This window comes from Protopterus annectens, chromosome 14.part0 (genome assembly GCF_019279795.1).
Source record: "Protopterus annectens isolate FY-2018-M chromosome 14.part0, PAN1.0, whole genome shotgun sequence".
NCBI classification, from domain to species: domain Eukaryota; kingdom Metazoa; phylum Chordata; order Ceratodontiformes; family Protopteridae; genus Protopterus; species Protopterus annectens.
Genome location: NC_056748.1, coordinates 662,026,382 through 662,038,086, shown reverse-complemented (window position 1 = coordinate 662,038,086; position 11,705 = coordinate 662,026,382). Strand labels below are relative to the sequence as shown.

The following is an 11,705-nucleotide window of genomic DNA, read 5'->3' as shown; positions in this document are numbered from 1 at the left end:
AAAAGCCCAACATGTAAGGACAGACAATCAGAAATATGGATAGAAGCATTTGACTTATCAGATGCCTGGAGATAGCTAGGGGCTGCCATTAAATGTGGGTGGCCCAAGTCTAAGGGCTTTAAATCAACTTCCCTTAGACCAGTGGTGAAGGTTTTTTTTCTGGTTTGAGGTGGCAAAGTATTAGACTGAACTTCCATGATGGCTACCTGGGTGACATCTCCTGTTGCTGGCTCTATTTTGAGCAGAAACTCTGTGAGAGAAGGTTGATGGCTAACAAGTACAAGGGGAAAAGGCTCAAAAAGAGGTCTAGAGATTTATAAAATAATAAACTTACCACTATATTAAAAGAATGTCAAAAATTAAAGGAGAATGATGGCTTTCAAGATATGGACTGTATCCTGAAATATTCTGAAAATGAAACAAAAGCTGTTAAAATGAAATGAGACATGCAGACTTGCCTTCTGTTTTGTTTATTGCACAATCAAAACATACTTACTTGCAGTAGTAGACAATTATGAGAAAAATATAACTGCCTTTAAAAACAGATATTTTTAAGAAATAAAAGTTAATATGAATAGATCACTGTTTATAATTTAGTCTGATGAAACTGATACTGTTATAAGTGTAATAAATAATCAAACCAGTGATTAAACTAACAGTCTAGATATTGTTGATCACCAGAAAACTAATGTTCTGATTAATTCTGTTAACAGGCATTTACAAAAGCCAACAGCTATCATTTCAGTTTGTCCAAGAGAGTCCAGACTCTACATGAGGACCTCAAGCGTATGCAGTTGAAGTAGCCAGTCAAAGGAGGACTTGGGATAATGCAGCAACTGTGAGCAGAGAACAGTCAGTAAGTGGAACAAGAAGTCCAGAATCAGAACAGCAACACATCAACATCTTCAAGAGGTAAGGCTTTCAAGAGAATGAATTGTCACCTGTAACTTTCTGTTTTCAGTAAAGGTTTGAGTTATTTATTTATTTTTGTCCCACTCCCTCATTGACCCTCAAGAACCAACATACCTATTTGTTCCTCCCAGGTATGAGAGCTTGGCAACCCATTATTTCCACTGGGAAGTGGGAGCTGGGTGCCAGGAATGGTACACTTATCAGCTGAAACACGTGGACTTTTTATATATACTTCTAGTCTCTGTCTCCCCACTGGCTTGAGTTATGCACCATCACTGCTACCATGTATGCATGCTACCAAACATCTCAGGTCTCCTGTCCCAGTGGTGCATATTTTGCAGTGGTACACCAGGCTCCTTACTTAAGATGATACACCTGCACTTTTGTAGGTGTTGCTAATGCAACACACCAATCTACTACCTTGCAGCTGCTCCTTCCCATCCTTCTTCTACCTGAGCCTTCCAGCACCCATGCTGCTAATCGAAAATATATTCTCTGGTGTGGAGTCAAGTCTTTGTCCCTCTATTCCAGGTGGACCAGGAGCAGAAACGTTTTTTTTTCCCAAGAAAAAGCATGCCATTGACAGATTGAGTTCCTTATTTTTTTTCCCTTGTCCCTGTGCTTGCTGACCAAATAGCCACTACTACTGTCCCATTCATTTGCCATCACTCAGGTGGAAGTTGTTCATGGCATGGCAATAATGCAGGCAGCCGTGAACAGTGTTTCTGTTTTCTGTCCTAACACCGCCCTCACTGGCTGACATGAAGGCCTGGTACATTTTCCCCTGTAGGTTTTTACACCCTTGCCCATGCCCCAAGAGGGGTGCCATGTAAATGCAGCTTGGCAGGACCAAGCAGAACTCTGTACCACATTGCTGAATTCTCTACAACTCTCTTTGCCATAGGTGTTGGCATAAATGTGGGCCAGACTTCCTCCTTCACCCCAGGATGAGTGAGGCAACACTGGTCTCTCACTCTAGACCTACCCATCTGTCTCATAATGCAGTCAAGCCACTTAACCAGTGTAAGGTCATCTGGGTCACACTTAGGAACCCATCCTTCTAGGCCTCAGAGCTAGAGTGATTTTATTAAGCATTTTCCTTTTTGCATGATTTAAACTTACATCTGTTTTAGACAAGTAAGCAAAGGAATTTTGATAATATTACAGAGATTAAGCAGCAGCTTCCTCTTGTCCTTCCTCTTAATCTCAGTTTTTCATTTTTTTTGATTTACTGAAAAAGATCTTTTAAAAATAATTTAAAACATGTTGGGATAACATAGTCATATGTTATAGTTTAAAGAAAAGACAGAAGCACTTTATTAGGTATCTGCCATTCTATGAAGAAAAGTTATTAGAGCATTTAAAGCAGGCAGGGGAGTATTGTTTTAATGAACTTTGCGCATCATGGTAGTATTTTGAAAACAAGTAGCATATTTGTAGAAATTTTTTAGAAAATGCGAAATTTCTACAATGGAGAATCAAATCAAATGTATATTGTTTAATATGTTAATGAAATGCTATATAACTAGTAAATATATGACATTTTTTTGGGTGGGTGGCTCATCCAAAGGTACTATTTTATGTAGACAACCTAAACTATTTAAAGATAATCACAGGAAATGAAGGCTGTTGGCACCTATAGATGTTGCTGCAGAAAATAGGTTAAAGGGGATTGTAAAATATTTTACTTGTTTAAATTCAGATTCAGGTGATTATTTTTCGCCTAGATTGCATGATGTTGTTAATAATTCAGATGTTGCATTATGTTTTTTTACAGGACAGCGTCATATTAAGTAATCATATCCCATGCCTACTGTTACTTATTTCTTGCCATTCTGATGACAGGAAAGTAGCAACTTCTGTTATAACCAAGATAAGTGAAAAACAGCTGTAGGGTGAGGAGGAGTTTCCAAATCATTTGTACATTTCCAATGATGTAGACGTTAGGAAATAGGATCAACCCAGAAATTAATGCTGGGAATTTAATAAGGAAAACAGAAATTTCTATCCGTGTGATTTTATAGGAGTGTTGTTCTTCAAATATAAGAACTAAGGGCTTTTATGAAGTTACCTAATTTAATCTATATGGGGACTTCATTTTCAAGATCCAGACTGATGTTTGAGAAAAACATTTCAAGCTTAGACATGCAGACATAATGATGTAATAGATTTAGAAAATAATCATAAAATGAAGTTTAAAGATCCAGAAGTGTGTGCTCCTTTGAAGGCATTAGCCACCCGTAATAGTGCTTGTAACGTCCAACTGTTTATTTCTTCCTTTAGAATATATTTAGTTCAACAGTATCTTGTTTCATGCATCACTTTTCAGAATTTCTGTCTTTGTATTTTGGTTTTATGATTTCTCTAAAAATAGAATAGAAACAATCTGATAGGAGACCTGTTGTCACAGTATTAATTTTAGGTATGTTACTTTTCTTTAGGATGTCAGTTAACATTCTTTTTTACCAGTATTTATGCAAAAAATGTGGCCAGTAACTCTTATCTGGAGCATTAGTTTATACATCTTTCATATGTTAAAAGGAATGTAGTTAAGGGACTGTTGGTCAGAACTTACAGACCTACTGTAGAAGATGATTTCTTTTTTTTTTTTTTTTTCCAGGAGATGCTCAAAAAAGGTTTTAAACCACCCCTCCTCTAAAATTAATTGATAATTGTGAGTGTGAAGTAGTTAATGGCAGGAATTATTTATATTAGCCACTGGCCATAGCTGGTTTAGCTAATTATATGGCTAGGTTATGAAATAACAATGTCAGTAAGAGCACAAGCTTCTTGGTAACTTATATTTTGGATACCCTAGTCCAAAGAGTTGTAATAAAACACAATTGGAGAATTATCCCTTCCAGTGCAGACATTAATGAAATAGGTTCATAGATTACTACTTGGCTGATGGCGCTTGTGGGACATTTTAAGCCTAGCCAGTTACCCCATGTGAGAATCAAAACCTGCACCTTGTGCCTATAAGGTAAAACACCTTAACCATTATGCCAACCTCCCACCCCAAGGTTTTTTTTGAGAGTTAAAAAATAATGCTATATCGAGAGTTTCAGTAAGGCTTCCAGACTGAAAAACAACAATACAGTGCAGGTAAAGGGCACGTTTTCTTGCTGTGCTTTTAAGCAGTGTAGATTTGTAGTCAACATCCTTTCATTTTGTTGTGCAAATATCAAAAGAGCTTATGAGGCCCCAGGGTAATTTAATTGCAATTCTTTGTACAATTTGCTTCATTTGTGAGGTATTTCATACTGGAAATATAGATAAAAGAAATAAAATATGAACATAATTACTCTATTTAAGTGAAAGATGACAGACATGCTCTGTTTAACATCCAGTCATATGCAACAAATTTAAAAGATCTTTTATTGTTCTGAATAGCATGAGGAGAGATATTATAGAAAATAACCCTGTCAATGAATTGGATTGTGAGGAATATAACTGACAAATGTTTTAATGCATCTATTTTCTGGGTTTAAATAACCATATTAGTATTAAAGCCATACTGAAATAAATAAAAATAAGATGAAACTCATTTGACATTAACCTCAACGACCCGGGAGATCATGTATCTTTAGGGATGTTTTCAGCGTTTGTATTTTTATGCCACAACTTTTATTGTTTGATTACTGGTCATCTGTTTAAACATTTTATCTAAACTACAACCAACTGAGTATAAACGAGTCTGGTAAAGTCTCAGTTAGACTACTAAATGCATTTAGTAGTCTATTTCAACAAATGTATATTAGCTGTCCCATGGCTGCTGACACTGTGCTGCGTTTCCTTTGAGGTATTTTACCAGTGCAGTTCACTGCCATTGGGAATTGTTCATTTACAGTTTTCATCTGAATTAGATAATGTTTTGTGCTGGTTTACAAACCATTAGTACTTTGATATTTTGAACGGTATATTGAGTGTCCTTTTCAATGAAAATATTTTTTTGAGTTATAACTATTGTAAAGGAAGAATACAATATGTGAGATTCCCAATATTTGGCTTTTTACTTTACCTTTAAAATGATGTGGAACAAGTAGGCAGAATGTTAAAACATGTGAGTAAAGCAACATTTGACACGTTTACTCTTAACATGCCAGATAATGCTTTTGAAAATGTCTGCAAAAAGCACTACTTGTACTTAACATTGAGCATTAAATTAAAAAAAAAGGATATACACATCGACAGTAACACAGTCCAATTGTGCAACAACAAGCCCTGTTCTGAAATATTTATTGGGGTGGGTGTTTTGAGGATAGCTGTGGCATTTTGAGTTGTACTTTGTAATAACAGAAGTAAGGTAAGTATTTTAAAAATAATTCAGCAAAGTCATATGTAGTATCATATTAATTTTCACACTGTGATATTCTGCTTTGAATTTTAGAATGCTTGGGGGAGTATGTAACAACATGTCACTGTTGTGCAGTAGGAAAAGCTATCGTAAGACACCAGAGCTGTGGCATTTTGCTATATACATATTGTCATGATAGAAATACTATAACTGTGATGGCTCATTAAATGTTATCAGACAGAAGACACGGTCAACAACCAAGTTCTAAATGCTGTAATGATGATAAAGTTTGCAGTATTTGCTGTGGAAAGTAACATCACTAGCAGTGTCCCAGAGGTGTCAGTCCTGGGTTCTCGCCTCTTTGATATCCACTACACTGACATGAAAATTGATAAGAGTATTGTTAATTTCTGATTGGAGAGAATTATGAAACCCAGTACTGTCTCTCGTATTCTCCAGCAAGGATTAGAATGTACAACTTCTTGGCATATTAATTATGGGCTTACCACCAATCCCAAAAATTAGTAGTATAGCTCCTTTTGGCAAATCTGACTTCACCATTTTATAACACATATTCAGCATTCCACTTAAAACAGATCCAGTCATCATGGGCTTTGGTACTTATGCTGATAATGAACTATGTTTGACTACCATGCTTCTATAATGGTTAGGAACTCCTTCTATCGTATATATCTTATCCTTTGGTGTATCTCATCAAGATCCATGGAATTTATACTGCCACTGCAATAATTCTTTTTTAGGTGCATCAGTGAATATAATGCCCCCTTTGGCATGATGCAGTGGTTGCGTTGTTGCCTCACAGCAAGAGGTTCTCCAGTTAGATTCTCGGCTGGAGTGCCTTCTGTGCAGAGTCTGCATGTCCTCCCTGCATTCATGTGGGTGTCCTCTGGGTGCTTTGGTTTCCTCCCATGTCACAAAGGCATGTGTCTGGAGCTTTTCTCCCCAGGCCTCTGCTGAAAATTGGCATTGTTCCAAGTCAGACTTTCCCGGTAAACAGATGTTAAATAAATAAATAACCACCAAAACAGGCTCAGGAAACCACAGCATTTACTCGCCAAAAAGGTTTCCTGTCTTGCTACCCTTAGCTTCTCTGATAGACTAAATTTATCCCTCTACTAGTTTTAATTTAGATTTTCATAAAGGATCTCTGCTTAGCATCTTGGGGTACAGTTGACTTCACTTTCTTTAAATTACTTCAGATAAATAGATAAAGTGGTAAAGCAAACCCCCACCCAAGAGACTTAACCTGCACTGCTATATTAACAATACCAGCTGGCATGACATATACTTTATTTAGTGCATCACCCCAGCTGGCATGACATATACTTTATTTAGTGCATCACCCATCTCTGAAATTGGTTGTTTTTACGTATCAAGTAGAGTACTTCACATGAAAACTTTGACTGCTCTGGATGGTTAGATGTGTGATTGCAACTTTCACCAGGGGGTTGTGGGAAAATCTGCTGATTGCACTGTGGTGATAATCATGCCTGTACTGCTGTGTGAGCTGCCTTGTCCCATTCAGGTCAATAATTCAAAGGCAGACCATGCCCAAACATTTTCTTTAGTTTCAAACTTAAGTATGAGGCAATCATTCTACAGACCATTGCAAGCCTAGCTAATAAACAATACTCAAAAGTTCCCTTCAGCTTCATAGAAGGTAACACAAGGTAGGTCGGGGAGGCTCTGATACTGCCCCTCCAATTATTCAGGCTGAAAATGGTAAACACAATCCCCTGCTTAACATGTAGTAGAAGCTTGTCCCAAAGGTGTGAGATATGTTGGGATATTAATCTGTCATGACATGTCTAATTTGTCTGTTGATGAAGGTTTATTCTATTTAACTGGGTATTTAAGGAATGTGCTCTGCAAAGGAAGGTAAGATCTTCCAAGGGAAAAGTGGTAGGATTTTTCAAAGCAAAAATGTTTAGAACATTCCTGTTTTGCTGTAACTTAGTCATGGTACTGAGTTTGTGGTACTTGCTGTTGAAATTTAGCATATAAAATGTGTGGAAATTACTTCATCTGAAAAGTAAGTGGAAAAGGCTATTTTTCACATTCAGATGATAATATTTTCCAGCATTTAATTCTTCTTTAGACTTCTTTTGACTTTTAGCTGCAGGTAACTGCAATCCTGTCTATTGGCAAGTAGGAATGTTGCATTTAATTATCTTACTGATGGCAGGCATTAATGAGTTAAAAGCAGTACTGTTTACATATAAAAAAACACTGTACTCAAGAGCACTGCACAATAACACAATTACAAATAAATAATAATGACATCAGTCTAAGCTGACAGAAAATTTAACAGGCTGACACAATAAGCTTAAAACTAATGATAGTGCTGTACAAGTAGGTGATGGATTCAGTGAATAATACAGAATATGCACAACTAAAGTAGTGTCATGAATAAAACGAAGGGGCACAATCACTTGAGGAAATTTGGAAATGACAAACGTTTAAATGTTGCTTGACACAGTATTTACTATTGAAAATTTCATAATGTTCCCCTGTACCATTTCCTCTTTATACAAGTATAGCTCAGCCCTAACTTTCCTTTTCCTGCTGTGACCAGCCTAGAGTGAAGAACATTTTGTGCCATAATAAGAAAACAAGTGAGATATAGAAAAATAAAACATTTCACAATTAGCGGTTGGCTGTAGATATTTAGGTGCATAGGTAGATGGATTGAGTCTAATATTATTTCTGACGAGCAAATGAGAGGCGGGGTGGGGGGGCTTTTTAAGCCTAGCCACTCTTCCTAAATGTATCTGACGGGTTTTGATTCCCTAGTGTTATTTAAGGGGTGTATTTAGGCTTGGGCATTTATAGACTGCTTCATTCTACCAGAGACATAGGCACCAGACAAGTATTACATTTCTGATTCCACATCCACAGGTCCAAGATACACTTGAATTGGGTTAGGCAAGAGCTTTGCTTCACTTGGATAGGAAGCCAGTTCCAGAGAAGTGGTAATCTCTGGGACACATGCCTGTCCCTCCAACATGTCCTATTTATGTTTCTGACAAGGTTTAGGTCCCTGGATCAGATAATTCTGATGCTATTTGTTTTGCAGTTGTGGAACAGGTCCATCAGAGCTGCATCAGAGGATGCTTTGTAGGCCAGGCATAGATCACCTATCGGCAGTCTGTAGGTAACCCATTACAGGGGTAGAGCTTTCAGGCAATCCACACAGGACATGTTATTTAAGCCATGTATTCTTTTTGTGAGGAACCCCTGTGAATGCTCCATTTGTTTCATATGCCTGGTCGGGCACATCCCAAAGAGGTTATTGCACTCAATGACTAGTCTAATGAGGGATGAGTACAGAGAAACAGTGACACCCCTAAACCTAGATGCCATACCCTTGTTTATAATTTTCTCAATATAGAATGACTTCCTTACTACCATAGACGCATGACGGTCAAAGTCCATGTTGCTCTCTACATGTGAGCCCAAATTCCTGACCACTTGGTCTACTCTTGGGGGGTATTATCAATTTAGTAGTTTCCAGGGGGTAGCCATTTTCCCAAACGATATTATTGTGCATTTCTTGGCAATGTGTTTTCAACTGTGGTTCTTGCACCAGTTATTAGTCCATGCCATGCCTTCTTGGAGGGTACTGGTGTCACTGGGGGATTCTGTGACTATACCTAGTTTGCAATCATCTAAAAACTTGGTCAACCAGGGGCCCTTGAAATGGGCCTTGACTTCAGAAAAGTTAATGCTGAAAAGTAGCAACCCCAGCACCGAGCCTTGAGGGAATCAGCTAGTGGCTGACGTCTTTATCGAGGTAGAATCCTGTCTAAACTTTATGCGTCCAGTCTGTGAGCTGCTTTCCAGTGAGTGGCATAGCAGTTTATTCATAATATAGTTAGTTTCTCTACACTGTCCAAGTGGGGTATTGTGTCAAATGCTTTGGCCAGTTCAAGGTAGGCAGTATGCACTGTTTTGTCCTCACCCATTGCTTTGGTGAACTTGAAGATGTCCACCAGATTGAATAGGCATGACCTGCCCTTGACAAAACCAAATTGAGTTAGGTCCAGTAACTGAAGGCTTCCTATGTTGTTGTTTATCTCCATGATAATTCTTTCCAGGTCTTTGCATATGACACACGTCAGACTTATGGGTCTGTAGTTAGCTGGGTCCATAGATCGTCTGCTATTGTGCAGGGGGATGACAGCTGCAGTCCTCCATTTGTTTGGCATGAATTCTGTCTGAAGGCCATGGTTAAATATTGATTTTAGTGACCCTGATAGGTTGTGTTTCATGCTTTTAAGGAGGTATCCAGGAATATGATTGGGGACCATCGATGCAGTGTTGGCCTTGGAAAGTGCATTGAGGACCTTTTATCTAATGATACTTGGGGTGTTATGGTTGAGGGTATTTCCAGAGGGGTGTCTTAGGGAGAGAGGGGGTAAAATTGGATCTAAATTTGTCATCCAATAGATTTGCTTTATCCTCTGGCACCATATAGATTATTTCAGTTACAGTTAGTTCATCACATTTGTTGTTTACTGCCTTTGAGGTTGGGGACATAGCTGAAGAGTGTCTTGTGATTGTCATTGGCCTGAGAAGCTATTTCTACCTTAAGTGTGGCTTTGGAAGACTTGATTAGCCCCCGAGTTGCTTGTTTATATTGATGAGGGAGATGTAACCTTGATGGGTATTGCACTTCCTAATTTTAACTTTATAGTGGAAAGAGTAGACTAGTTCCCTTTAGACAGAAGATCTTTTGTACTGATTCTAGACTTGAATTTGCAGTTTTCCCATCCAGTCATGAAAGTTAGCTTTGAAAGTAGTCTGGGGGTACTTTTCTTGATGTGCAGAGGTGGTCTTTTCCAAAAAAAAAAAAAAAAGTGCATTGTAAAGAACTTATCATGTCAGCAGGTGTTCTTGATCTCACAGAGGAAGCTTAGGTCTTTGGATCAGGTGGTCCTTATTACAGTGTTTCTTATAAGAGAGTAGATAATTTCAAAACATTAAGCTTCTAGTCCTTTTCTCTCTTCTTCCACACAAAGCTACCCTAGCTAAGATTCTTTGAGTTGGCATTGCACTTTTAATGTATGTCTTTGCCTTTTGGTTTCTCTACCACTTCAAGGATATTCATAGAATGATGATGGTCAAAGCCTTCTGCAAGCTTCAGGAAATTCATATTTTCCCCTACCTGGACAAATGCCCTTTCTGGCTATTACCACCCAAGACACTCTAGAATACCTTCACTTCTACATGAATCTCTTCTGCAGTCTTTGTTACAAAACCAATAGGATGCCTTCTGTATACCTCTCTAATGGTAGCTTACCTCCTTGTACAGAAAGATTCCTCCTATTGTTACTTTACCCCAGATCTGGCTCAACAGAGCAGTTCTACAGCAAGGGAGTTCCACAGAATTCTTGGTCATATGGCTTCATCCATCCTCCCATTTCCTTAGGCTAGAATCCACATGAGGAAAAAAAATCAATGGTTTCTCAAGTCTGTTTGGACCCAACACTAACATCCTGTGTCATTCCCTATACTGGTAAAAAAAAATCATCAAAAAGGAACTTCTCTGGTGCCCAAAAATTCCACCTGAATCCAAGTCTCTCCCATTCCTTCTTAGTCACAATGGACACTACAAGCTTTGAATGAGGGGCAGTGTCTCAAAGTATCAAAGCCCAGGACATGTGGGTGCCTCATTTCAGACACAAACATATAAACATCAATTACATTATGTCCTTAGAAAGGTTCTCAAAGCAGAGATTAAAATATATGGATACTTGGACCACTGTTAGTTATAACAGACAATGCAACAGTTATGTGGTATGTAAAAAAAATGGCAATGGGGTCTTAATCCTTGTACAGACTAGCCATGGTTGCTTGGGAGCTGGCAACTCAGAAAAATCTCTCTTACAGGCAAGCTAAATTCTTTCAGAACAAAGAGCAATTGCAGATTCACTGAGCAGATACAGAATAGATCCTTATGAATGGATGTCATACCTGGAGATCTTCCTGAAGATTATCCACCTGTGGAGAACTCCTCAAGTAGATCTGTTTGCCTTCTCACAACAAACAATTTCAGCAGTCCTGTGCCAGGACATCTTGCAGAAAGGGCTGAAAATGAATACCTTTCTGTGACATGGATAGGAATGCTCCTCTATGTCTTTTCCCCCTTTCTCTGATAAACAAAGTCTTACTAAAGACTTTTGAAACTCCATTTTGACCCACACAACTTTGTTTCTCCATTCTCTAGCACCAGGAGTCTAAGGACAACTACCAAAAACTTCCTCAAAGAAAGGATCTACTCACAAAGGACAAGGTATGTCTCATCCTCCCAAACATTCTCAGTCTTCATCTGAGTGTATGGATGATATGCTTTTGATCACATTTAGGTATCTCTTTTCAGAGAATGTGCAACAGGTACTAAAGAAGACCAGAAGGGTCTATATTAGAACATCGAAATTTCACAATTTCGAATGTTCTAATATTGACCCCTATT

The 11,705-nt window shown here is 38.1% G+C and overlaps 1 protein-coding gene across 1 annotated transcript in view; it reads left to right on the top strand.

Moving 5' to 3' along the window:
• Positions 1-719: 719 nt before the first annotated feature.
• The window catches only part of STAMBPL1 (STAM binding protein like 1), a 417,426-nt gene continuing 406,440 nt past the window's right edge, over positions 720-11,705 (top strand). Inside the window, exon 1 of the mRNA XM_044056412.1 lies at positions 720-912. The gene's annotated coding sequence lies outside the window, so the exon portion shown is untranslated. The remainder of the gene's footprint in view (positions 913-11,705) is intronic.